This window comes from Anticarsia gemmatalis, chromosome 24 (assembly GCF_050436995.1).
Source record: "Anticarsia gemmatalis isolate Benzon Research Colony breed Stoneville strain chromosome 24, ilAntGemm2 primary, whole genome shotgun sequence".
Classification (NCBI taxonomy): domain Eukaryota; kingdom Metazoa; phylum Arthropoda; class Insecta; order Lepidoptera; family Erebidae; genus Anticarsia; species Anticarsia gemmatalis.
The window spans coordinates 8741240-8767211 of record NC_134768.1 but is presented as its reverse complement, the minus strand read 5'-3'; the positions used below and the strand labels follow the sequence as shown (position 1 = coordinate 8767211).

General features: G+C 33.8%; 2 protein-coding genes across 4 annotated transcripts in view; one reads left to right on the top strand and one right to left on the bottom strand.

Annotated features, from left to right (window-relative positions):
* The window catches only part of LOC142983554 (octopamine receptor beta-1R-like), an 80180-nt gene extending 57684 nt beyond the window's left edge, over positions 1–22496 (bottom strand). For both annotated transcript variants that reach the window (XM_076130492.1, XM_076130493.1), the window contains exon 1: positions 22368–22496. The gene's annotated coding sequence lies outside the window, so the exon portion shown is untranslated. The remainder of the gene's footprint in view (positions 1–22367) is intronic.
* Positions 1–25972, top strand: part of LOC142983556 (uncharacterized) — a 151737-nt gene that overhangs the window by 111751 nt on the left and 14014 nt on the right. The gene's annotated exons all lie outside the window — the stretch shown is intronic.

Sequence of the window (25972 nt, the reverse complement as noted above, 5' to 3'; positions counted from 1 at the left end):
GTTTGAGTCTTGAGCTGGCAATGATTTTTTTTGTTGAAAATAGTAGCAAATGAATGACCCTTAGAATATAATCTATCATCCTAAATAATATTCAAAGATTTCTTTAATCCGAAAGCATAAGAAAAGAAAAAGAAAGATAGACCACAAAATGTAGGTATATTACTCAGCACACAACAAAAATCATGCATTTTTCCTTGGTTTGCTTGGTATTTCATAATTCAATATTTACTTACAATTGACATAAAGTCCACCACTGGAAAATGGCCGAAATGTCAAACATACAGAGGTAATTAAAATGGATGATCTCGTTCATTCCTGCGTCGTATTATACGAGTGAATAATCATTTCTATCATCTGAATATTTGGCAGACGGCCAAATTAGCTAAATGAGATCATAATAATGTAGTGAAATCTGAATGACTGTGAATGTTGGTAAAATATTGTTTTATTAATAACTGTTTTGGTAATAAATTACAAAAATATTGTCTTGCAAAGATTTGTATTTTAAGTATTTATTTAGCAGTAACAAACAAAAACCGTTAGTTTTAGATGTCAATTCAAGATATTCCTAGTAAAGTTTAATTGGTAGGTAATAATTTATGAACTTTTGCGTTACATGATTGTTACCTAATAATACTCGAGAGTTAACGCAGGAATGGATAATTTACCTTAATATGCAAAAGACAGGCAAAACAAATAGTCTAGATTTTTGAGAATTAACAGCAAAAATTCGCAACAAAATCACCGGCTCTTTTGTCTACAGTCTATTTCAAAATCAAAATCAAATCATTTATTCATTTAGGTCAAATATTGAGACTTATATAGATCTTCTTACAAAGAAACACCCATGCTAAAAATTACAAAAATAAACAGCCAAAGATACCACATTCAATTTACTCCCAAATAAATAAAACAAAAACTACACCAATCGTCCATTTCGATAGGAAATTTCGTTAAACTTCTCCTCTGACCTGATTTAGAAACGATTCCACACTACCCTCTTTTATTTCACACAATTGATTTTTGTCCAGTATTATAATATTCACACCACTGGGGTTAGGGATACGGTACAACAAAGTTTTGTTTTGTAACTTTGTTAATATTTTAATGTTGGGTTTGAGTTATGGATTTTGTGAAATTGTTGGTAGTTCGTTTTGAATTATTTTTATTATATGTGGAATAATATAAGGACTTGGAGAGGAAGTCTAGGAGGCTCAAGATGCCTCTTAAGAATTTGAGGTCATCACTGACTCTCGGGTATAGTGATGAAGCACGTAGTATTTAAAGCACGATTTAAATTAATCTCCATAAAAATTAAGATTGGCAGGACGGGCCAAGACAAGATGAGAAACTGTAGCGTTAAATACATTCAGAGCGAGTGTGAGGTTTCCGAAAACGATATCGAGGATAGAGCGAAGTGGAGGAGAAAGATAGGGAAGGTTGACCGAAATGAACAGTGACTAGTAATAGTGACTTTCAAGCAATGTCAATGACAGACAAAAGCAAATTCTGAAAACGATCTTCTAAAAATACATCGAAACATAAACTAAGAACAGATACAGCAATAAAAGTACATAAAAATAGCAATAAACAGAATTGAGGGCCAAAAAGAGGTATACCACAACCTCCTTCAGAATAACTACAGACAACCTCGCTATATTTCAAAGAGAAATATCTAAAAAACGGTCAGACCATATGGTCCAAAATTATTACACAAAAAGGGTACGTTTAATGGTTTTACCGCAGGAGTATAAAAACTTGTATGGAAAGGGTATAAGGTAAGGGTAGGTTCTCGTTTAGTAAACTGTGAGCTCTGTATCATTAGCCCGATTGCTTACATCCCATACTATTGAGAGGGGGCATTTGATATTTATGTCAGATACCATGATCTTATCAATATCAATGTTATATTAATACCTATATTATTTTATATCACACACTATCATTCATAAACATTAACAGTAATCATTGCGAAAGTCTTTTTACGGCAAAACCCTCATCCAATTTTCATAAAATTTTGCTCATAGGTAGTTGTCAATCCGGACTAATCCGGAGTCAAAATATATAAACTTCTTCTTTTTCGCTGTCAAGTCAGCTATACCAAACAATACTGACAATAAACTGACAACCAATTTGCAGCAAAACCTAACACAATTTTCTCTACCTTGGCTTCACGAGAACGTGTCCCAATTCAAGCAGTTTGTAAGTCTCGGTGCTTAATTCTTAAAGAAAAATCGTGTGGGCAACCATTATAAATTGAAGGGACCGAAGAAAATATTTACTGAAGAAGATGCGGCGTATTTATCGTACAGTTTTGCCGAATGTTTTATTTTAGGGCCGCGGCTAGTTTATGGGGTCTAATGTTTCTTTTTAACTTGATTTTATGTGAAGTAAATTATTCTCGAGGAATGTTTTCTTAGTATGGATATTGTAAAGTTAAGAATGAACTATAAATAGTTTTTCTTGGCGTAATGGTTAAGGCGATGCTATCGACAATCAAAACAGCTGGACGGATTTATATTCCGCTTAGTACTTAAGATAGCTTTAATTACAATTATTGTTGTCCTAAACTCCGTGTTCAAATCTGTTGTATTTCTATTAAAATGTAATTACTTTTATGTTTTTAATTTGACATGCTAAATTCTGGAATTCCCACACGCATTGAGAAAAAATACAGTAAAGCCTAGATTATTGAAATGTAATGTAACAAATCTAAAAAGTATCTAAAATCACATTTCGCTTAACAAAAGCACAGTTTTAACCACAAACGCGAGTGAGAATGCAGTTCAAAGCCATTTTCTCATAGTGTCATTAAAAACAATATCGTCTCAACGTTCCCCAACACAATGTGTGCCAAAAAAGAACAATGCTCTCCGCAAATTGTCTTTTTCGTACTTCCTACATATTTATTTAACGACAAAGCTAATTCTTGTTCTTATGTGGTTTCATTACGTTAATCTCTAAGGGAAGAAAGTAATTAATTAATGTACTGTTTCACTAAGACTTTGTACACACATATTCGGGCCGGCATAAATCGGGCCCAGCCGGGTAGTAAAGTATGCGTAGACAAACGTTTGAGAAAAATGACGCCCGAATTCAACATGAATTAAAACCGATTTATGACGATCTGATCCGAAGGCACAACTTGATCGGCATAAGCCAAAACGTTATGTAGTAGTTATTGCGGGTCGGCCTTTTTACTCCACAGACATTGCCGAATCGAATGATTTGTTGAGCCGAATGATTAACCCGATCGGCATATTCGATCGCCGATCTTGGTGTTCGATAAATACTGCCGAACCGTCGATGCCGGCTAAATATGTGTGTAGCAAGCCTTAGGATCGACTTTCTAACTAAATAATAAAGTAAGTTGGAACTACGTTAGTTTAACAATAAGAACTTTGTTCTTTGTTCTATGAAGTAAATTGATTAGTAGTTAACTAGTATAAAAGATAATTATGTTCACTTTTAGACGTGAAGACTTGTCTATTTATTTGTAGATAAACTTTTTAATACGGATCAATTTACAGCACAAATTATGAGAATTATAAGAGCATATGTGGTTGGATGATTTGAATTTGACGATAGCAATGATAATAAAAGTATGAGAGCGAAGATGTTGTTTGTAGAAAATTCGTAACGTGTCTGTATCTGTATATTGCCTCTTCAGTATTTGTCAATTGATATGTAAATTCCTAGTAAATACTCTTCATTTTCTTCTTTATTTACTCTCGCATTCTGGTAGTACTGATAGCTAAATAAGAACGGTTTATTGCCTGACAGAAGAATCAAGTAAAAACATATAAACACGAGATCGGACGTTTGCCGATGCGCTTTAGAGAGTAAATGAGAAGAATAAAATGAGTGTAATTTAATGGAAAAATCGTCTGCCTTTATTAAAATCTTGAAACCCATTCACCGATCAGTGAAAGACCATAATGCTCACGATCCACCTCGTCTTCAGGGGGTATATTTCCTTCGCACAGGAGCAATTTTCACAGGGAATTTTTGCATATTACGCACCCTTTGAAAGCAGATTGTGACTGTACGTGAGGCGACTGCCTATTTATTTGCACATAAAGTAAATATACATGTATTTTCGGAGGTTTTTCCTTGAAGGTTTTTTAGGAGTAGACTTTGCCAATTGGTTTTTAAGGTAAAAGTAAGTAAAGGTAAAATATTTATTCATTTTAGCTACTCCGGGGTATAATTGAAAGTTTCTTGTTGAATCTATACACGTATATAAAAAAGCGTAAGGTATGGTTATAAAACTTAATGGGGATGGTAAGATAGACCTACCTTTAAGCACATTGCACGGAAGAGCTTGAAATTTGGTATAATTTAAGGCAACGAAAAATAAATTAAGAAATACATACCTAATCTAAATAACAATAATGCATTATTGAGTGATCCATTGCGACGGGAGTGAAACTTTTCGAACATCCAGACATAAAAAGTCAATCTTCTTGTTCTTGCCGTACGGTTAGTGGTCAACCTGGTGTCAAAATTGTTCAAGCCGCCCTGAGGCCTTTGACGTGGCTTAACGACTATTATCTTAATTGACAACAACTGCGACCGACCTTTTACGTGCCCTCCGAAGCACGGAGACGCCTAATTCAAATACCACTTTGCGGTCACCCATCTATGGAATGACCGCGCCAAGATTTACTTAACCCACAGGTCGTTTACCAACCGGTGAGCGCAACTGGCTATGAGCGCCTCAAAAAAAAAGTCAATGGATAAGCTCCTCTCAGAAGCACTTGAGGGTTTGTATTTAAAAGTTTTTTGGCGCAAGTAATGCGCAATAAATTTGCACAATTTCATTGTTTTCCCTTTCACCTATCATTGTCTGAAAATACGTTCGTTCAAGCTACAAAGTTAGCTTATAAAACTGAATGAAGAATGGCACTCGAACTGAGAATAGTTTATCAAATCGCTCCTGAAATAGCACTGACGATGAACAAAAGCATTTATTTTCAGCAGATACCGAAATAAATCGTCCGCCATTTTCAACTTGTGACGTGAAAAACAAGCCTACGTTCAGATGTATATTTCAAAAATGTTTATTATTTTGTTAGTAAAAGTACAGTTAAAAGCATAGAAATGCGAAAACAAATTGTATATAATCTGAAAGTAATATTTTCACGAACTCACAGGCAGGTAGTTTCACAGATTAGAAAGTATCAGATAGTCTACCTGCTAGATAGAGTAACAGCGAATATAAAAATAATTACTAAATTTCATTTTATTAGCTATCTTATAGTTATCCAGGAGATTTGAAACCAAGCCAAAGTATTCTTTTAAAAACTAACACCACGGTTTTCATAGAATCGGCATTTTAAATAACCAAAGTCACGCCTTCATCGTAAAAGATCAGTAAAAATCCATTATTAATTTGTAAGCTACGAGCGCTACGCAGCGCCTACGTGAAGCTACACAATGGTCTACGAGTGCTACGATAACAAATGACTTGGAGCTTTTTACAGCGGTATTTTAATACTTTTTCTAGCCATATTATTTTCATACTGCGAGTAGTAAATGTATGAGATTCTGAACAAAAAATAGCTACATATTTTTTCTTTTAGCATTTTTATATTTAGAAATAGAAACACGTTTTATGGCTTTCGTGAATGAAAATAAAGTTATTGGAAAGTATAGTGCTTTTCATTCACAATTTTAATAAGTACTCTCAGTATTGTATTTTTGACCGATATCTATGTTTTATACAATTTCATGGTATTATTCCGCAAAAATTATCACATGTACAATTTACCCTACCCCTATAGAATACCCCTTTACACTATAGAAATTTTGACATTTTATAAATCTACGCTAAAAATTAGTTCCTACAGAACACACTAGAGGGCGTTGACCAGTTTGTCATGCAAGCAATTTCTCTAGTTACTTGTTTTTCGATAATCCACATTGGTATAATATAACCTTCAAACCAAACAATTCAAACCTCTATCCATTAGATATCAAGTAAGACACCAAAAAGCTTACACAAGATCATAAATCAAAGGCGAACTGTTTTTGGTACAGTGCTAATGTCTTCACTATCGATCAACCTCTACCCACATTCAATACATAAGCCACATGCGTTTATCCAGTTCAATGATCTTGAAACATAGATTATCGTCTTCTTCTTATCGTAAGGTTAGTGGTCAACCTAGTGTCAAAGTTGTTCAAGCCGCCCGAAGACCTTTGACATGGCTTACCGATTGTTATCTTAGTAGACTACAGCCGGAACCGACTTTTTACGTGCCCTCCAAAGCACGGAGAAGCCCAGCTTAAATACCACTATGCGGTCACCCATCTATGGAATGACCGCGCCAACGGTTGCTTAACCCGCAGATCGTTTACCGACCGGTGAGCGCAAATGGCTATGGGCGCCTCAATTCTATACATAAGCCCACACATACGTTTATCCAGTTCAATGATCTCGAAACAAAGATTACAGTCATCACTAATTGTGTCACCGAATGTACAATACTTAAGCATGACACATACAGAAGACGAGAGCGTGGCGTTTTCAGTGCGTGAGTCGTGCGATCGATTGACTCCAAACACTACCGTCGCGCGGAAGTCATGCTAACATTAATAATTATATTGTTCTAGCCGGTATCCGGCTACAGCGGTCAGTCTCATTGAAACTGATCAACGGTGCAGGACTGGGTTTATAGTGTCCAAGTATGTGCACAATACACAGGTACACTCTCTATTCCTCATAACCTGGTGGGACGGATAACCGGCACGACCAGTGAGAGCTCAGGCGCAGGACCGACAGCTTTACGTGGTCTCCGAAGCACGGAGGGTTACGACCTTAACTTCCTTACTCCGGGCAATTTATTAGAAATTCTTAACAGTAGATTTCAGAAAAGACTTTTTGGCCCGACCCCGGATTCAAACCCGAGACCTCTTGTGCAGCATTAGCACACACTACCTACAGTGCCACAAAGGCAGCCAGCTAACATTAGCACAGTATTCTGAACCGAGTACTCTTACTACAGCCACTCGATAGTTAATATTGGCTGGAAACAGCTCAGTAGAGACTGCTATATATACTGAAACCGCGCAATCTTTATAATAGCTCTCACTAGTCACTCGACGGCCGGGCGTTGTGAGTGGTCGTCCATACCATTTGAAATAAGTGTTGCCCGTCCCGCAAACGCTCTGTATGTGTATTGCGCTTTAACTAAAGCTGTGTACGACTGTACAAAAACGGTAATTTGTAACAGTCACGAAAGAAAGAGATGGCATACGACTTTTGCATGAGAGTGAGTGAGAGGGGTGTATTAGAAAAATGTCCTTTGTGCCTTTTATTAATTAACCCCAAGGCGTACGTTTGAATAATAAGGGCTTGGAGGTCTAATCGACGAGGATTAAGATTACAGGTTGAATTTAAGGCCCTTTAATAATTATGATTGAGGAAAATTGTTTAGAATTTTAAATGAGTTTGTCGCTATTGATAATTTGATCAATACACGATCCAAATCAAGGAACAGATTCAGATACAAATTATAACCTCAAAATTAAAAACTTAAAGACACTCATGTACAGTCAATAGCACCAAAATGTATTCATAGTCGCATTTATAAACTATTTTTCGTAAATGAAAATAATAAAATATGAAAGTTGTATATATATTTCTGCTTGTAACTGTACCTTCTGTGCAAACTATAAACTGACACTACACCCTGTAATATAATTCGTGTGTCAGCGATTATGCGACATGCGTGTCACAGTGTCACCCCTTTGTGTCAGACACAAGACACTTCAAAGACACAAAGTGTTTGAACTACCCTCCTCTTCCGTTTTTATTACTTTCTTTGTGTGTTGCTATTAAACCGTGAGCTCTAGTTTTTGTTTTATTTTTCGGTTAGTAAAAGCGCGGTCTTTGTATTGTAGTTGTGAAGCAGTAGCGCAATTCTGTATAGTCTGTACTGTCAGTTTCGAGAGTTTGACTTTTAAAATGTACGGGCAAAATAGTTCTTACGGAGGCCGGTAGAGGCGCTAAACAGATTTTCGTGTAAAATTTCTCGATTGGTAACGGGTCGTCGATAGTAGTAGAGAACCGAGCTATGGAATGACAATTTTAGTTGAACTCGGTTGCTATACAGAAAATAATTTGGGAGTTTTGAAAATGAGTTACTCTTAAGATTTTGATGAGCTGTTTCGAAATGTTTCTTTCTTATGACTTTCTTGCCCCAGCAACCAATTCGAATAAATGTCCCTACGCACTTTTTAACATCTATTTTATCTATCTATTTTCCTTCTATCTCAATTGATAGCAAAAACACACATCAATATATTTCTAACAATCTACACCTAATTATCAGGCTCTTACAAAATCTATCACAAAATTATCACCACATACAAAAATAGCTTTAAAATTAAATATTTCCTTTACAAAACAATTATTTTGAAAGGTTCAACAGCAATAACTATCAGTATGTGTGTGCAACATCAACAAACTGGTTGATTGGCTGCAACGCCGGCGAAGCGTTCACTCATTCGACGTACACACGAATAATTGCGATGACATTTTATTGGTTCTCACTGTACTTCACACGACATTGTTATTGAAAGTTAATTATTTATTTGGATAGTATATATGTTTTTGGCTGATATAATACTAGAATCATTCTCAATTTATTTAATTAACTAACTGACCCGCGCAACTTCGCTTGCGTCACATAAGAGAGAATGCGTCAAAATCTTCCCCGTTTTTGTAACATTTTTTATTCGTACTGTGCTCCTATTAGTTGTAGCGTGATAATATATAGCCTATAGCCTTCCTCGATAAATGGGCTATCTTACACTGAAAGAATTTTTCAAATCGGACCAGTAGTTCCTGAGATTAGCGCGTTCAAACCAACAATCAAACAAACAAACGAACTCTTCAGCTTTATAATATTAAAATAAATAAATAATAATAAATATTTAATTTTATTTATAATATTAGTATACATTAATGTCCCACTGCTGGGCGAGGATCTCCGCACGTAATAAGGAAGGACTTAAAGTCGCAGGGCCATTTAAAACATAAATATTGTCAAGTCACCCCTATTTTTGCCCTTGATGATTTCAAAAACCCTATTCATTTTAAATACACTTGGTGTATTCCACAAAACATTGACCTTCCTTTCTTCCCTACAATATCTATGGACAAACGATATGTCTGTACATTTATCGTTGATACAACATTCATTTTTCAACGTGATTCATTGCACGGCAAACTTGATGTTTATATTAAAATAGAGGGAAACAGGTAGTAATCAATCTTAATTTCTTATTGACAGCTTCCTAAATCAATTTCATGGCTAGGTAACATATTAAAAGGTTTTGTTTTGATATAGATTTAACAATAATTTATTTAGTCCCTGAATTTTATAAAAGTCTATTTTATATCTTTATTATCCGTGGCGCAGGTAAGGTGGTCACCTCGCTATACCAGTGCATCGAGAGGTCGTGGGTTACTCACGGAAAAATCAAATCTAGAAAACTCGGTGTAGCATTGCCCCTACCTGTCTTTAAAAGTAATTCGATTGAAACGTTATTACTATAGTATTTAGTAAAGAGCAGCGATAGCCATGCCTGAGAGTTCTTTAGAACAGTTCTTGAAGGTATGCAAAGTCCTTAACTTGCCATTGGCCAGCGTGGTGGACTCAAAGCCTAACCTCTCCCTCATTACGGGAGGAGACCATTGCCCAGCAGTGGGACAGTAATGGCTTAAATTTATTATTTACTAGCTGTCCCGCGCAACTTCGCTTGCGTCACTTAATATAATCATAATTTTCCCCATTTTTGTAACATTTTCACTGTTACTCTGCTCCTATTGATCGTAGCGTGATGATATATAGCCTATAGCCTTTCTCGATAAATGGGCTATCTAACACTGAAAGATTTTTTCAAATCGGACAAGTAGTTCCCGAGATTAGCGCGTTCAAACAAACAAACAAACTTTTCAGCTTTATAATATTTGTATAGATTTATTTACTTAACCATATAATTGGGCTAGAAACTTGCCCACAGTATCAATTACCACACACTAGTTGTATTGACAACAGTGAAATAATGCGTGTATTCATCACAGTCGACACAGCTCCATTTACTGACACACCGTAAACAAAGATTAACAAATTGACGCCCCACTGAATAATCGTGTTATCTTGTTCACTATGTCTCTTTGTATGTATGTATGTATGTATGTATGTGTGTGATACAGATCTGGGATAATAGAGGCTGTTACAAGTTAATTGTAGGATAGATAAATGAAATTGCAAATGAACAATTGCTAAGGAATTTCTTTAAGCAATCTTGCGCTCAATATTTAATCTGTTTTTATCAAATAGTAATAGACTCATATATGACTATTATTTTGAAAATGCCGTCCCTAGGTATACAATTAACAGTCCTAATAAATAAAATCTTGTATATTTTAAGTATTAGTTCTAATACGTGCTTATTTATCTCTTTAGCTGCGGCTGACACTTCAAAGATTGTTTTTATATACATTCTCCTCAAATTCATCAATTTAAATTGAATCTACACATAAATGAATGAATTTAAGTCATGGACCATGTCATACTCAATTTACTATCATTTAAACACACAAAATCGCAAAATTAAATAAACATATAACTATAGGTTCAAAATTTCCGATGTGTTCATACAAGGACATATAAATTTATAAGACAAACAATACAATTAGCAATATTGTCTGAATTGATATTAATTACATGAGTTGTGGGAATTGAGATTCCCAATTTTTGATAGTAATCATAAAAGCAAATTTTTCCTTGTATTATTGACTACAAACGGGAAAAAATTGTTGAATGATTCCTACTGGAATGATTTTAATAGAAGTCAGGAGTTTAATATGGCGCCTGGAATATTATAGCAAATGACACCCCCCCCCCCCCCCCTTACCACGACATATAAGACTAACTTGTTAATGAAAAATGAAATGGAAAATGTGGATTAACTACACAAAATTCTGCCTACCCCGTAGTTTATAACTTCAGTACTTAAAATACTTTTTACGCTCAGAATATTTTCACACGTAACCGCGAGCAAAAACTAATAAGTAAAATAAAATAAATATAACCCATTAATGCCCCACTGCTGGGCAAGGGTCTCCTCCCGTAATGAGCGAGATTTTAGGCCTTGAGTAACTACATAAATAATAAAATCAGTACTCACATGGAAATAAGGCTTTCGAGGCTTCAAGTTTTCAAGGCTAACCTAACGACGTTCACGATCACACCGTATAAAATATCATTTAGGATAATAGATAAACTCAAATCCTAGGCCATCCATACTTAATATTATAAATGCGAAAGTAACTCTGTCTGTCTGTCTGTCTGTCTGTCTGTCTGCTACTCAATCACGTCTAAACTACTGAACCAATTTGCATGAAATTTGGTATGGAGATATTTTGATACCCGAGAAAGGACATAGGCTACTTTTTACCCCGGGAAAATGACGCATTTCCCGGGAAAATTCAGAAAATTTAACGAAGTCGCGAAAAATCAATATTATAATGACATTGAATTAACAAAATTCCGTTGCCATGGCAACTGTTTCAGTGGCGGATATGCCTTAGCGCAACTTCGTTATACTAAGTGATATAAATAATTTTGAGAATATTTTCGTGAAAAAAAAAAGCATATTTTATATCATCACGCTACCCCCAATAGGAGCAGAGTAGGTAACAGTAAAAAGTGTTACAAAAACATGGAAAATTCTGACCCATTCTCTCTTATGTGACGCAAGCGAAGTTGCGCGGGTCAGCTAGTTTACTATAAACCCCGGGTAACGGGTAAATCTCCTTCATCAAACAAGGCTTTGATAGCTGATATCGACAAAGATGATTGATAACGTGTACATTGATGGTTTAATATGGGTTGTAGATTGTGTTGTGTAGTTTATGCCGTAATGGTTTTGATTATTAGTTTGGTGACTTGAAATCATACTCTATTGTGTGTAGGAACCATGCGTTCGATGTACACATAAAAATATGTTTGTGTTATTCTCAAAAGAAAGCTGAAAGTTTATATTTACACATTTACAAAAAAAAATGTAATAGATTTTTTCGCCGTAGTAAACTTGGTTTAAAATAAATTTTACGTGGATCATAGCAAATTGTGTTTTTATTTAACTTTTGACTATCTAGGACAACATTTATTTCTTGAGTCTTGATTTGAAATCTAAACTTATATATTTCTTAAGGCATAGATTATACGTAAAGATATAATTATTATCTTTACAAGTATATGTTTATTTGTTTACTATAGTAAAATCTTAGCTAAATATAGAATTAAATTACCGTGTGCGAAATGTATTAATTATTTATATAAAGTAAGGTAGAGATTAGGTAGTAATGACTTAAAATACTTAAAATAGCACTGTTAAGTCGCCCAAAGAAGGCATTATCAGATAATACGCCATCTCAATAAGTAATGAGACTTGAAACTCCCGTGCCGGGGGAACTTTGCATAATTTATAAACACAAACTTCTATGTTTTGTTCGTGAATCATTAATCTTATGTATTGATTACTTGACAGTGCTAATTTGACGTGGTACTTGCCTTTACGATTGTTACGAGGAAATAAAATCGAAAAGTTGGATAATAAAATAACCGAAGTGAATGGTACGTTTTAATAGTGACTTTTTGCGTTCGTACTTTGCATGTTTGTAAAATCAGATAAGTGGTTTATAAACACTGGGCTGTAAAGTATCTCCAAGCTACATTTTGGAAAATCAGTGCCTAATTGTAAATTTGTAACAAACGAAAAGGCAGACTTTAGCATTTAAAATATTTAGTAGCGCGAATAATCAACTAGCGAGTTTGACAATCCAAATTACTCGAAAGAATTGTTGTTCTTACGATATGCATTTAGCCGCCTAAATGTATACCGTAAGAATTATTTTTTCACTGACCAGTTTGTCATACACAAATTGTGGACGGTCGATATTCCGTCAGACGATATATATATATTATATTATGGTAGTAGGAAATAAATCCACTGAATGTATACATACATATATTTGTATGTACCTGTATGTGACGAACAGATAGATATTCCCCGAAATCTCCCTTACACGTGTAGAACCTAATTTATCATAAATTTACAGTAATATTCAGTATATATCGGCAGCAAACAACAATTTTCCGAGACAATAGCTGACCTCAAGCAGGTTGTTTGATGAGCCTGAATGTTTGATGTGAAGCCTTCGATCACTCGACTATCGATTCTTAGCGCTGCATTACTTCCGCTTTATTGAAAATAGCCTTTTCATGGACATGTGTGGTTTTAATATCTGCATATTATAGAAACTTTGTAAAAGTTTTTTTTTTTTCTTTTATAGTATAACTAGCTGACCCGCGCAACTTCGCTTGCGTCACATAAGAGAGATTGGGTCGAAATGTTCCCCGTTTTTGTAAAAACAAACAAAAAGAACAAACAATCAAACAAACTCTTCAGCTTTATAATATTAGTATAGATATAACAGCCAGCGATCGTGTTTGATAAAATGTACGAATGTAATTAAAGTTAAAAATGTATGTTAGGACCATAAAAAGTGTTTTTTTAGTCGACAGCCTATCTCCATGAAAATCGGTATGTAGAAGTAGAGTGGAAATAGCATTTTCCTGCACGAAAATGGTCGAGTGTTCAACCCAAGACAAATAGATTTTAAGCGGTTATCTTTGCTGGAAAAATTATCATTACTATGACGTGCTTGCATGCTATGACAGGTCTTCAAATTGTTCTTGAAAGAATGACATGTCTTGTATTTGGCTAGGGTGATAGACTCAAGTCCTGAACACGCTCATTCCAGGATTCCAGCCTCATTCAAGTCCCTTGACCAGTAGTGGTACAGACTACTATAACTTAAAGTTTGATATCCTTACTCAAACTTCAATAATCTCAAATTTTCGCCCATATATTACAAAAAGGTACATTCTAAATTAAGAATATGATTCCAAAAAGCGGCCACGGGTTCTTACATTTATAAAATTTACGTGCAAACTTAGTTGTTCAACGAGAAAATTTCCGGGAAACTGCTGGCGAGTTCGCGATAACGTTAGGTAAAATACCTATAGGTAACGTATTTATGATGGAGGCAAATGTAAACTTATTTAAATAAAGATGTTATGATTAAGAATTTGAAAAAAATTAAAAGGTAGATTTGAAAAAAAATACGGAGTAATGTTTAGTTGAATGGAATAACTACGCCCTTTTCAGGGGTACTGAAAAAGGCGAATCAATTTTTTTTAAAATATACTCCTTAGAATAGAATCATGTTTTTATTTTTAGTATTTTATGTTTACATGCAAATGAGTAATATTACTGATATTAAGATTTTAAAATCTATTTGCATTTAGTTGGTGATTATTTTAATAAATTACATCTCGTATGATTGTAGAACAATATTAAAATTAATAAATAACAAAAACTTGATTGCTTTCAAACATTTAAACAGATAACATTATAAAAACATGCTTTTAATTAAACTTTAAAATTCGTGAACGGCTCTATTTCGAAATAATGTAGACGTTTGAACAAACGCATTATACAAACCCAAAAATCTTTCTACATTTAGTTGAAAAATAATACACTAACTTCGAAAATCATAATTTTATAATACAGTTTTATAAGTACTTAAATTACTCTCCGATAAATTCACCACTATTTTCAAATATATACAAAATATTAAACCAAAATAAAAAGACCCCTTAAACTTTTCAGCATACATTAAAAACGAAATTCAAAAAACACTTGATTGTTTAAAAAAATCCAAGTGAAAGTCACTTTATAAAACTATCTTAATATTTAAAACAAACATAAATAAAACTTTAAACGAGATACTTTACTAAGTTATTGCAATTTTTTTTTTTTAAATGAAACAAATATTCGTTTATAAGTAGTAAATCGTGATGCATTATTAATATTTCGATCTCATTATACCTTTATTATTTTTTATCTTTTTATTTTTATAAACCGAGTGGTATAATGTGACACCTCCCACGCAAGTGGTCGCAGGTTCGAACCCGAGGCAACACACCAATGACTTTTCGAAGTTATGTGTGTATTAGAAATAATTATCACATGCTCCAACGGTGAAGGAAAACATCGTGAGGAAACCTTGCATGCCTAAAAATTTGTTTAAAAACATTATTTGAGGGCATGCAAAGTCCCCAACCCGCACTTGGCCAGCGTGGTGGACTCAAGGCCTTACCCCTCCCTCATTACGGGGGGAGACCCTTGCCCAGCAGTGGGACATTAATGGGTTAACCTTAAACTAAGCACGCCACTCTGGGCGTCTTGCTTTATTTATAGAAGCAATGGCCGTCTTTCAAAGAATGTATAGTAAACGCAGTATTACTTGACAGCCTCCGTGGCGCAGTGGTTTAGGTCGCCACGCCGATACCACTGCAACGGGAGGTCGTGGGTTCGATTCCCACCCGGGGCAATTATTTGTGCGATCCACAAATAATTGTTTCGGGTCTGGTTGTGCTTTGTGTCCGTTGTTTGTATGTTTGTAAAAGTCCCCGCGACACAAGAGCAATTCTTAGTGCGGGAGTTGTCTTTTAAAAAAAAAAAAAAAAAAAAATTTAGTTAGCTTAAAATCTGTTATGATTTTTTATGCATGTTTAAAACGTCAAAATAATTACTCAAATCTTATACTAATATTATAAAGCTGAAGAGATTTTTTGTTTGTTTGATCGCGCTAATCTCAAGAAGTACTGGTTCGATTACGTAAAATTATATGACTAGGCAAAAATCAGTCTATTAAACAACCTATTCTCGCCGACAAATTATTGCAATACTGATATCGGTATTCATTTATTTTATCTTATCTTCAGTGTATCAAATCTAGTGCCAAAGTTAATTAAATCCTCGAAAGGCTTTTGAAATGGCTTAACGACTTGTTTGTTTGTCGTATGGTTAGTGGTCAACCTAGTGTCAAAGTTGTCCAAGCCGCCCGAGAGGCCTTTGACGTGGCTTAACGACTGTTATCTTAGTAGACAACAACCGGGACCGGCTTTTAACGTGCCCTCCGAAGCACGGAGACGCCCAGCTCTAATACCACTATGCGGTCACTAATCTATGGAATGACCGCACCAATGGTTGCTTAACCCACAGATCGTTTACCGACCGGTGAGCGCAACTGGCTATGGGCGCCTCAACGACTGTTATCTTCATTGATAACAACCGTGCCCGACATATACATACCCTCCTAAGCACAGAAACGTTTCGCTTAAATACAAAATGTGGTCACCCATCTATATAATAACCGCGCTAAGTATTGCTTAACCTACAGATCATTTGCCCACCGATGAACAAAACTGGTTTTAAGCGCCTCCTATTATAATATTAGTAGAATATTATAACAATAAAGTCACAAATCAAATTTAATTATTATAAATCTCTTCTCTTATTATGACAGTTGTGGTATTATGTGGTGTTTCCTTAATAAATAAAGATTATATAAACGATTGTTACACTATTGTTATCGTAATCTTCATGTTTGATAACAGATAACACAAGATAATAACACCGTTTTATCTTAAACTAGCGGTCTAGATAGAGAATGTAGTGCCTGGATCTAAAACCCATAAAGGAAAGATTTTTCTAGATCTTACATTTTTTGTCGTGATATGTCACGTCAATTTAGCCAAAAAACATCGTTTGTACGATTTTCGTGTGAAATTTAACATTATCTATACTAATCTATACTAATATTATAAAGCTGACGAGTTTGTTTGTTTGATTGTTTGTTTGGTTGTTTGTCTGTTTGAACGCGCTAATCTCAGTAACTACTGGTCCGATTTGAAAAATTATTTCCGTGTTACATAGCCCATTTATTGAGGAAGGCTATAGACTATATATTATTACGCTACGACCAATAGGAGCAGAGCACCAGTGAAAAATGTTACAAAAACGGGAAAAATCATGGCTCTCTTATGTGACGCAAGCGAAGTTGCACGGGTCAGCTAGTTGAACAATAAATAGCGCAATCCTGTCCATATCTGTCACTTATTCCATTTTATTTTATTCAGACAATATACATAAATAAAAAAAAATCTCGTCTTTCTAGGAACGGCACATTTACTTGGTTTTTGGAATACTTATAACTGTACATTTAACATTTAAAAAATAACTTAAGCATAACATCTGCACAGAAAAACAAGTATTATCACAATCTCACACCATGCTTCCATCACACTTTCTCCACAAAACCAACACCATCTCCATATTATAATGTACAATTCTCGTTCAAAATTTCAATCATCTTCAGACTCATCTCTATGAATATAAAACCATGTTTATTTATATTTAACAAGCACTCCCATAAAACTCCAGTCTAAGAAGTAATCTTACGAAGTAATCTGTCAACTTGATATAAATGAAAGAAGATAAGGTTTTAACAGTCATGAAAGACTTTAGTGTTTTTGTAAAAGGCTTCGTACCTACGTGTGATATATGCCTAACCTCTCGGGAAAGAGACCCTTGCCCAGCAGTGGGATAGCCAAGGGATAAAAAAAAGATATACGAACTGACTGCCTTTCTGGTCTGAGTGTGGAGTATACGATTGCTGATCACTAGGTCTCGGGTTCGATCCGGTCAGGCAATGAGCTAACACACTTTTCTAATATTAATTAGACTATTATTAATATTCTTTGGAGGTTCGTAACGAGCCCGGTACATTGCTAGACTCACAAAATTACATGAGACTAACAATGATACTGGCAAAACGTAGGTGTATTTTAAACACTTATGCCTGTGATGTTATAAAAATTGAAATTATAAAGACCAGTTTGCCCGACACAGGAATCTCACCCAAGACCTAATAGTCAGCTGTCTTACACACTAGTGCCACCTATACCTCATAGACGGTTTATTATTTTATATATCGTATGGTTAGTGGTCAACCTAGTGTCAAAGTTGTTCAAGCCGCCCGAAGGCCTTTGACGTGGCTTAACGACTATTATCTTAATTGGCAACCACCGGGACTGACTTTTTACGTGCCACCCGAAGCACGGAGACGCCCAGCTCAAATATCACTATACGGTCGCCCATCTATAGAATGACCGCGCCAAGGGTTGCTTAACCCACAGATCGTTTACCGACCGGTGAGCGCAACTGGCTATGGGCGCCTCAAGTAGTGCACCATTTATTATTATGGTTCTATAAAACCTGTAATTTACTAAATTATTCCGGTATGTATGCACAAGGAAAACTTATCAAGAAAAACAGATTTTAATTTTATTACCATACTCACTCATATAACTTTATCTCGTATAATTATATTATATTATACAGTCAGTATAAATCTGCGGCGTCCGATCTGATAATAATATCATTATAACATGACGGAAACATGACAGATTTTATTAGCTCAAATACATTGCTTTAAATACGGGTCACCTGCTAATCTGGCTAATATTTAATGAAATATGGAAATTGTAACATTTATAATGGTTTGGGAGATTAATTTGGTGGTTAAAAAAAATTACTCTATTATTTTCCCGAAAAATCTGTCAAAAACGATTATATAAATTAACTTTAAAATTAAGCTTCTTACGTTAAATATCACCGGGAATGCTATAAAGCTTATGTAGCTTATATGGTCTTCCTTTTATTTAAATCGGTTCAGCCGTTTGGACGCAAAAGACGGACGAATAAACATACTTCCTGGGTTTTTCTTTATACTATGGTGTCTTAGCCCGTTAAGGAAGAGACCCTTGCCCAGCAGTGAGACAGTATCGGGTTAAGTATTTTTTTTATGAAAATAGCATTTATACTGTAAAGGGTATTACGTTTTGTATTAATTCTTTAACATTTAAAGCAAACTAAACAAGGTTCAAAACTTACAATGTTCACAAACTTAACAGTTAGTTGCAATTCAGATGAGTGTCGAGAGTACAATAAAGATCTTTGTAGAAACCCTATAAAATAAACTACAAATCCCTAGTTTCATTACAAAGGCATTTGAACGCCAAACAATAATTAAATCAGGGTTTTTACATCGCAGCACTTTTAAGTACAACGACCAAAAAAAATATAGTCCAACAACTTAGTAGAGCGGCTTGTACACAAGTTTAGCGTCAATCAAATAGATTGTGCATCTCAAGGCTCTCTATTAAGTAGTCGGACTATAGTAATTTAGAACAAGTATTTCCAAATTACCTTCTTTCCAAATATTGAAAAACTTTAATTAAATATTTTTTTTTGTTTTCTATTTTTCTCTTTAAAAAGACAAGTCCCGCATTAAAAATTGCTAAATTGCTAAATCACTGCGCCACAGAGGCAGTCAGATCTTTCTCTAGGACATCTATAATCCTGCCAAATTACATTCAAAACGGTTGAGTCGTTTTCATGTGTAAGAAGAACAATCAAATAATTACATTTTCAGTTAGATTTTCGTGTTGAACAACTTACTATATTAGTATCTTTCTTGAATATAAGGCATTTGGCGTTCTTTGTCCTCTGCCTACCTCTATGGGAAATAGGCGTAATTATATGTATATAGTTTTATACTAGCCAGGAGTTTATATGCCTGTTATATAGAAAACGTCTCGTCTTCCATTACATAGTAATGATATAAACGGTAAAGCGTGGGTGTTTCCAAGACCTGCGCCTACACCTAGTTAAATTTATTAGAACAATTAAGTCTATGTAATAACGGCACAGGTGAAGTGGCAAAGGTGATTTTTAAACCTTATTTACTTGTATTTTGTATGTTTGTAACTTAACACAGAATTAATTTCAGTAACATGGAAAATAAACATTTTGAAATCAATGGTTCGAGTATTCACAATCTTAATATATACGCGTTTGTGACATTTGAAAAGCCTCTATATCATCTGATAAGTATTGTTATTCTATGGCGGTTCTTTTCACACGTTTGCCGTCAATTATCTATCGGACACGTTACCTGACACCTATCAAAAATAAATCCTGAAAATTTATTAACTATTGAGAAATTTAGTATAAAAATCGGATCAGCGTCTCTAGCGGACGTCATAGGAACCATTTTGCAGTACATTTTAATTGTCAAACTTTCGATAAACGACAGTATCCACTGTAAAGATTCACGCTACAGTATTACAGGATTATTACGCTAGAGTTAACGTATTGAAATCAACACCTGCAAAAAGCTAAAAGAAACTAAAACTGCCTTACAATTTGCCACTTCAACGTTAGCGCGATAGAAAAGTAATTTCACGTCAAAAGTCACACTGTTAGCACGCAACGTTTTATTACATCCAAACTAGCAGTACAAAGGAAATTCACTCTCGTATAGCTACGCAATTTTTCCTCTAGTTTTATATTGACATGTTACATAGTTTTTGTATAAAGTGTAAGTAGTCTTTGATGTTTGCTTTAAGATTTTGTGGGCAGAAACTATAATAAATCGAGCTAGGGCGAGAGCTAGCAAGAAAATCAAAATCAAATCATTTATTCATTTAGGACAAATATTGGCACTTATGATAGTCATTACAATTACTAAATCTACCACAAGCTCGGAAAGGGGTTAGATCCTTATGAGAAGAGCTAGCAATAAACCCACGGCCACTCTTTTCAATCGCCAAAAGTTTTACAATGTGGTTGATACAATAATTGATCATGCGAGGAGATCAGCAATATAGACTAAACGTCAATTAAGGAAAATGAATAAAGCTTGGTTATTTATTAGTCTCTGATCATACCGTATGTTGGGAGCACTTACTAGCATGTGATAATAAAAAACCTCGTATATAAAAAAATATATATCTAAATTCGGTTCCAATTAATTTTCCGGTATGCAAAAGTAGCATAACAATCATGCATTAATGAGCATAACATATGAATTACAGCTACTGGGTTGCATCATTCTTTAATTTTTAGTCACATGAACAGTTCAAACAAAATATTGTCCAAACAAAATATTATAAAGGAAAATACGTATTCAATCATTGAGTATACATAGCGATAAAAAATATATTATTTATCAATTTAAGATGAAAACTAAAGAGATTTCATCTCTCAGACGAAATCTAACAAAAGCGTTATCTTCGATAAAGAGTAAAGCAGTATAATGTCTTAAAGTATTTCAATAGAAACTACACATACTTAAGTATGTCATTGTATTATTGAAGTAAATTGAAAACAATTGCGTGTAGTTGTAGATCTAGACCTAACAATTGAAATGAAATAGTTTATTAACTTGTACTTGAAAAAGATTAGTCCAAAATGCTCACGTTATCTAATTTTTATTTTTAATAAAATTGAAATCGAAATGATTACAGACTTGAACATTATATTATTAGGGCACTCAACTCATTCTAACGTAAATACTATTTAAGTGACGTCATAATCTCCTATTTCTATACTAAAATGTGTTTTTAAACTGACTGATAGTCAACTACCCTAAGTAGTTTAGTAAATCATTTTTGTTATAGTCAATTCAAATTAATAATTTTCACATAATTTACTAAGCTTACATTAAAGTTTTGTGTAATAACACCATTCCTTATTATACGCCAATAGTAGCTTCACTTGATCAAAATTTTAAAAGTACCTAAATACTTATTATGAAACTGTAATGAAATCATTATTATGGCTTATTAATTACAAATTGTTTATGTTTTTGTTTCTTATGTACCTATGACAAGATGTATGGATGTGAATATAGAAAGGGAAGTTTTTAAGAACCGTAGCAAGCGGTGTTTTTTGACTCTGCCTGTCTGTATAGGGAAAGGCGTGATTATATGTATGTAAATTTATATTTTTGTCATACAATCTACATTAGGATGAGATATACCATTATTAAAATAAATGTCATTAATAAATTTACCTTATCTTATTTAGGTTAATGTTATTTCAAAACGAACAAACAAGGAAATAATCTTCATGATGTTTAAATTGAAGTGTTAAAGTTTATCATAATTAAAAATATATTTCTAAACACAACTAATTAGCACAATTTGATCATAAGTGAGGATAATTTTTTGGTTATGGGATTTTTTTATATAATTGTTTCTTTCTAAACATATTAACACCATAAATAATTAATTATATTAATTTTCATTCGATTTCACAGATATTTTTATGTAGTTGATAATATTATTTAAATTAAAATGTGACCGGAAAAATTAAGAGTAGCTAAAACTTTTGTACACGGTAATCAAGAATATCACTTTAATATTTTACCAATTTAATAAAAACTATTCCTATATTTATTGACAAAAGTATTGAACAAAAGATTTCAAACTTTAACTTTAATCTGTCATAAAACTTTTAACATTTTAATCAACAGCTTTTCTCTCATTTACATATATATAAATTGTATTACATCCAAAAAAACTTACCACAAGAATTAAAAAAAATCAAAACACACACGCACAAACTCACACACACTAAACACAACGAGAAATATTCACGTACGCACACAGAGACACAGACTTGTTTCGTAAAGGTAGAGTACACGACCGGCGCGGGCCGCGACGGGAGACTGACTGCCGCTGCAGTGAGTTATAGCCTATAGCGCAGGTTCATGTAAAAAGGCCTTAGTGCAGTCAAGTTTCTAGGAATGGGCTGCAATTTTAACTGTTTGTGTCTAGACAAAAATTTGGGATATTAGGGAAAATTTCTGTAAATTTTCGTATGTGGTTTAATTTGGTAGACGCGTGAGACAAAGGTCTTTGTTAGCGTTGTCACAACCATTGTCTAGTTTTGTAGATTTACGGTTCGTATGTTGTAAAATCTATACTAATATTATAAAGCTGAAGAGTTTGTTTGTTTGTACAAACAAACAAACATTATAATTATTTTTACAAGTAATTTAAATCTGCCAAATTTGTACTAAATTTTATGTGAAAATCTCAAAATTGTCGCCAGTTCGTAAGGTAGTTTTAGTAAGAATATACTAGAAACTCCAGTTCACTCGGAATCCTTCAAAATAGTAGTCGTTAAACTAAGTCAGAGTGATCCAAACTTGATTAACTTTGACACTATTTTGTCAAACCGCACGCAAAAACGACTCTACTTTCAGTCTATCATTGCGTGCAATTTGCCTGAAGCATATAGCCTTTTTTGGCTAGCATTGCGTGCAATTCGCTTCAAGTGAAGCCGTAGACATCCATATTCATGACTCAAACACGCAGTAAGAAGAAAACACTGTTTACTTATTCAATGACATCTTGGTCCAATGCTGACAAATGATGTAGGGTTTCAAAGAATTTCGGTTAAAATAGAATTTAGCAAAAGGTCATGCATATTTTCTTACGTATTTGTATTAAAGTTAATGTAGATCGAGATATTAAATTACACTTTTTCAAAGACTTTTTGAAGCGTCTATTTTATCTAGGTACAAGACCTAAGTTTAAAACTATAGCCAGAAACCATGTATAGTGCGACAACTTATTAAAGAGCCTTGGCATGCACGATTTATATAAAATAAAGTTAACAATCGTATAGTTCCTAAATAAAGTAGCTTTAACATAATACTTTGTGATCGTTTAGTAAGTATAGTAGTATTATGAATCAGAATATAGTCTAAATCAAAAATGTTCACTATAAGTAACTTTTAAGAAGACAAAAGACCATTTGTTCTATGCACCATATATTTTACCTCTTAACAAATTCCCAGAAGTTCTGGCGTTTGGCTCATGCTGCGAGCAAGCGTAGGTTTAGATTTTTATGTTCACAAATTCTCAGTATCATCCCAAAGTTTTAAAATGAAACTGTATAAATGTAATCTCTTCTCCTGTTTAGTCCAGTTCTTCGTAATCGGGGGCGTTTTTATTGAAGTTAATAATATAACTTATAAAACGTGGGAGCAGTGATTCATCTCGTTGCAAGGAAACTGTTTATATCCAGTTAATTTCTCATTTACGATGATTTACTGTATTTGAGCTGTTTCCTACAGATTTATTTGCATTTATGATCACTCCGGTAGGTCGTGTGATGGTAAATATAATTATAAACAAATTCTACTAAGAATAATTTACTAATATAATGAACCTAAGGAGATTAATGTTGGCTGAACGCGCTTACATTTCAACATCTCAGTCGATTTTAAAATTGTTTGAGAAGTTACATTGATGTGAATTGAACTATATCATCAATCCTTTTTTATATCAAAATACGCAAGTAGCTCTGTCGGTCTGTTTCTTCTTGTGCCTAAAGCGCTGAATCGATCTGGATAAAAGTTTGAGGTTGAGAAAGAACATAAGATAGTTTTTATCGCGAAAATCTGACAGGAAATGGAACTATACGGGAAATCATTTAATTATAGTTCATTAAAATAATTTTTGTTTACAAATTAAAACTATTCATGAAATAATTGAAACGATACAAAATAAACTTAATGAAACAATAAATTGGCTTTATTAAATAAACAAAGTTTTGTATTGAAACAATATAGAGTTCTAATCAAAACGGGATATTTCATGTTGATTGGCAAAAAATATTGGTTCATTGTGTCCGGATTAGTAAAGATTTATTGTATTGTCCGTCGGTATAATTGGACGTATTTATATTTCTATTCAATCTTTTTATCACGTATAGTAATAATATTTTATTTACTTTTGCCCCTGACTTTGTTTATCAGAAGAAAAATTGGCTTTGTAACCTGTTAGCGAAGTTTCAGCTAAACCCTGCCAGCCGATTTTGCGAAATGTTGTCATATCCATCCAAAAGTAGAAACTCCTACAATTATTTTATTATGATATACTCTATAAGGAACTATATAAGGAAATTTAATTATTAAATAAGCAAAATATTAAGCAACATTTTTTTGTCACGGGAACTTTACAAACATACAAAAAAAGAACACGAAACCCGAAACAAATATCTACAAATTACATTCTTATTCAGCACGAGATTCGAACCCACAACTATCTATTTCATAGTAAAAATAAGATAATCAGCTTAACTACAGCAATTTAATCAAAAATGTATGTAAGTCTTAACGATATTTTCCTTTCGCTATTACACCAAGTGGTTATAAATTTGTAATAGTCAATTTTCAACAGAAATTTAAAGCCGGCCTTGGAATTGAACCTGAATATTTCTTCGAGGTCAGTTTTAATACTAGTGAGTATATTTAAATAAAGTATCGGTTTAGGACATGTTTCGATGTTTGTCTTTAAAATAGTATTAATTGTTTGACCGATATTTTAAGATTTGAAGCCTACTTAGATATCCTTTTCCTATTTGAGCTTGCTCCTTTTAGTGTAGGAACAATAATGTAGAGGTAGAAAAACTACAAATTAAATACTTTATTTCAAGATGGTGGACATTCTTCACCTACTATGTCAATGAAGCAAATTAAGTTTGTAAGGCGATCCTTAAATTGGTACCATTACCAAGTAGCATTCTCTCAGCATTTTTCCCATAGGACCCTATGGAAAAGAGGCGTGATTTTGTATGTAGTTTCTTTAATTAATCGAATAAAAAAATTATCTCATATTTGATTTATTTAGCTAAACTGCTTTCGTTTTTAACACTTTCTAAGGGCCTTAAAATATAATTTTCATAATAACACTATAATACGTACCCGAACGCCCGCCTGTTTGTGTAACCTTCACGGATCAAACTGCAAAAGCGTTACATCGAATTAGCAGCGAAATAGCCTGCTTCGCATGGAAATATGTGGCTTACTTTTCTTAAAAATATGTTACGGACGGAACCCTTTACAAAAATTAGTTCATAAAATTTGTTTCTACCATCCAATTAGATAATTACTGAAAATGAAGGGATACTGTTTAATTACCGGTAAAAGTAAAATAACCACAAAATTGCGTAAATAATTCTGTAAGCAGTAATTATGTCGGATATCCAACAATTTGTTGAAATGCCCTATCATATTGTCAATTAATTAATCCTAAAGTAAAAGGGAAAGGGTTTGAATATTCAACAATAGGGCAAAGGGAACGGACAAATTAAGGTGGTCGGTACAAATATTGTTGAG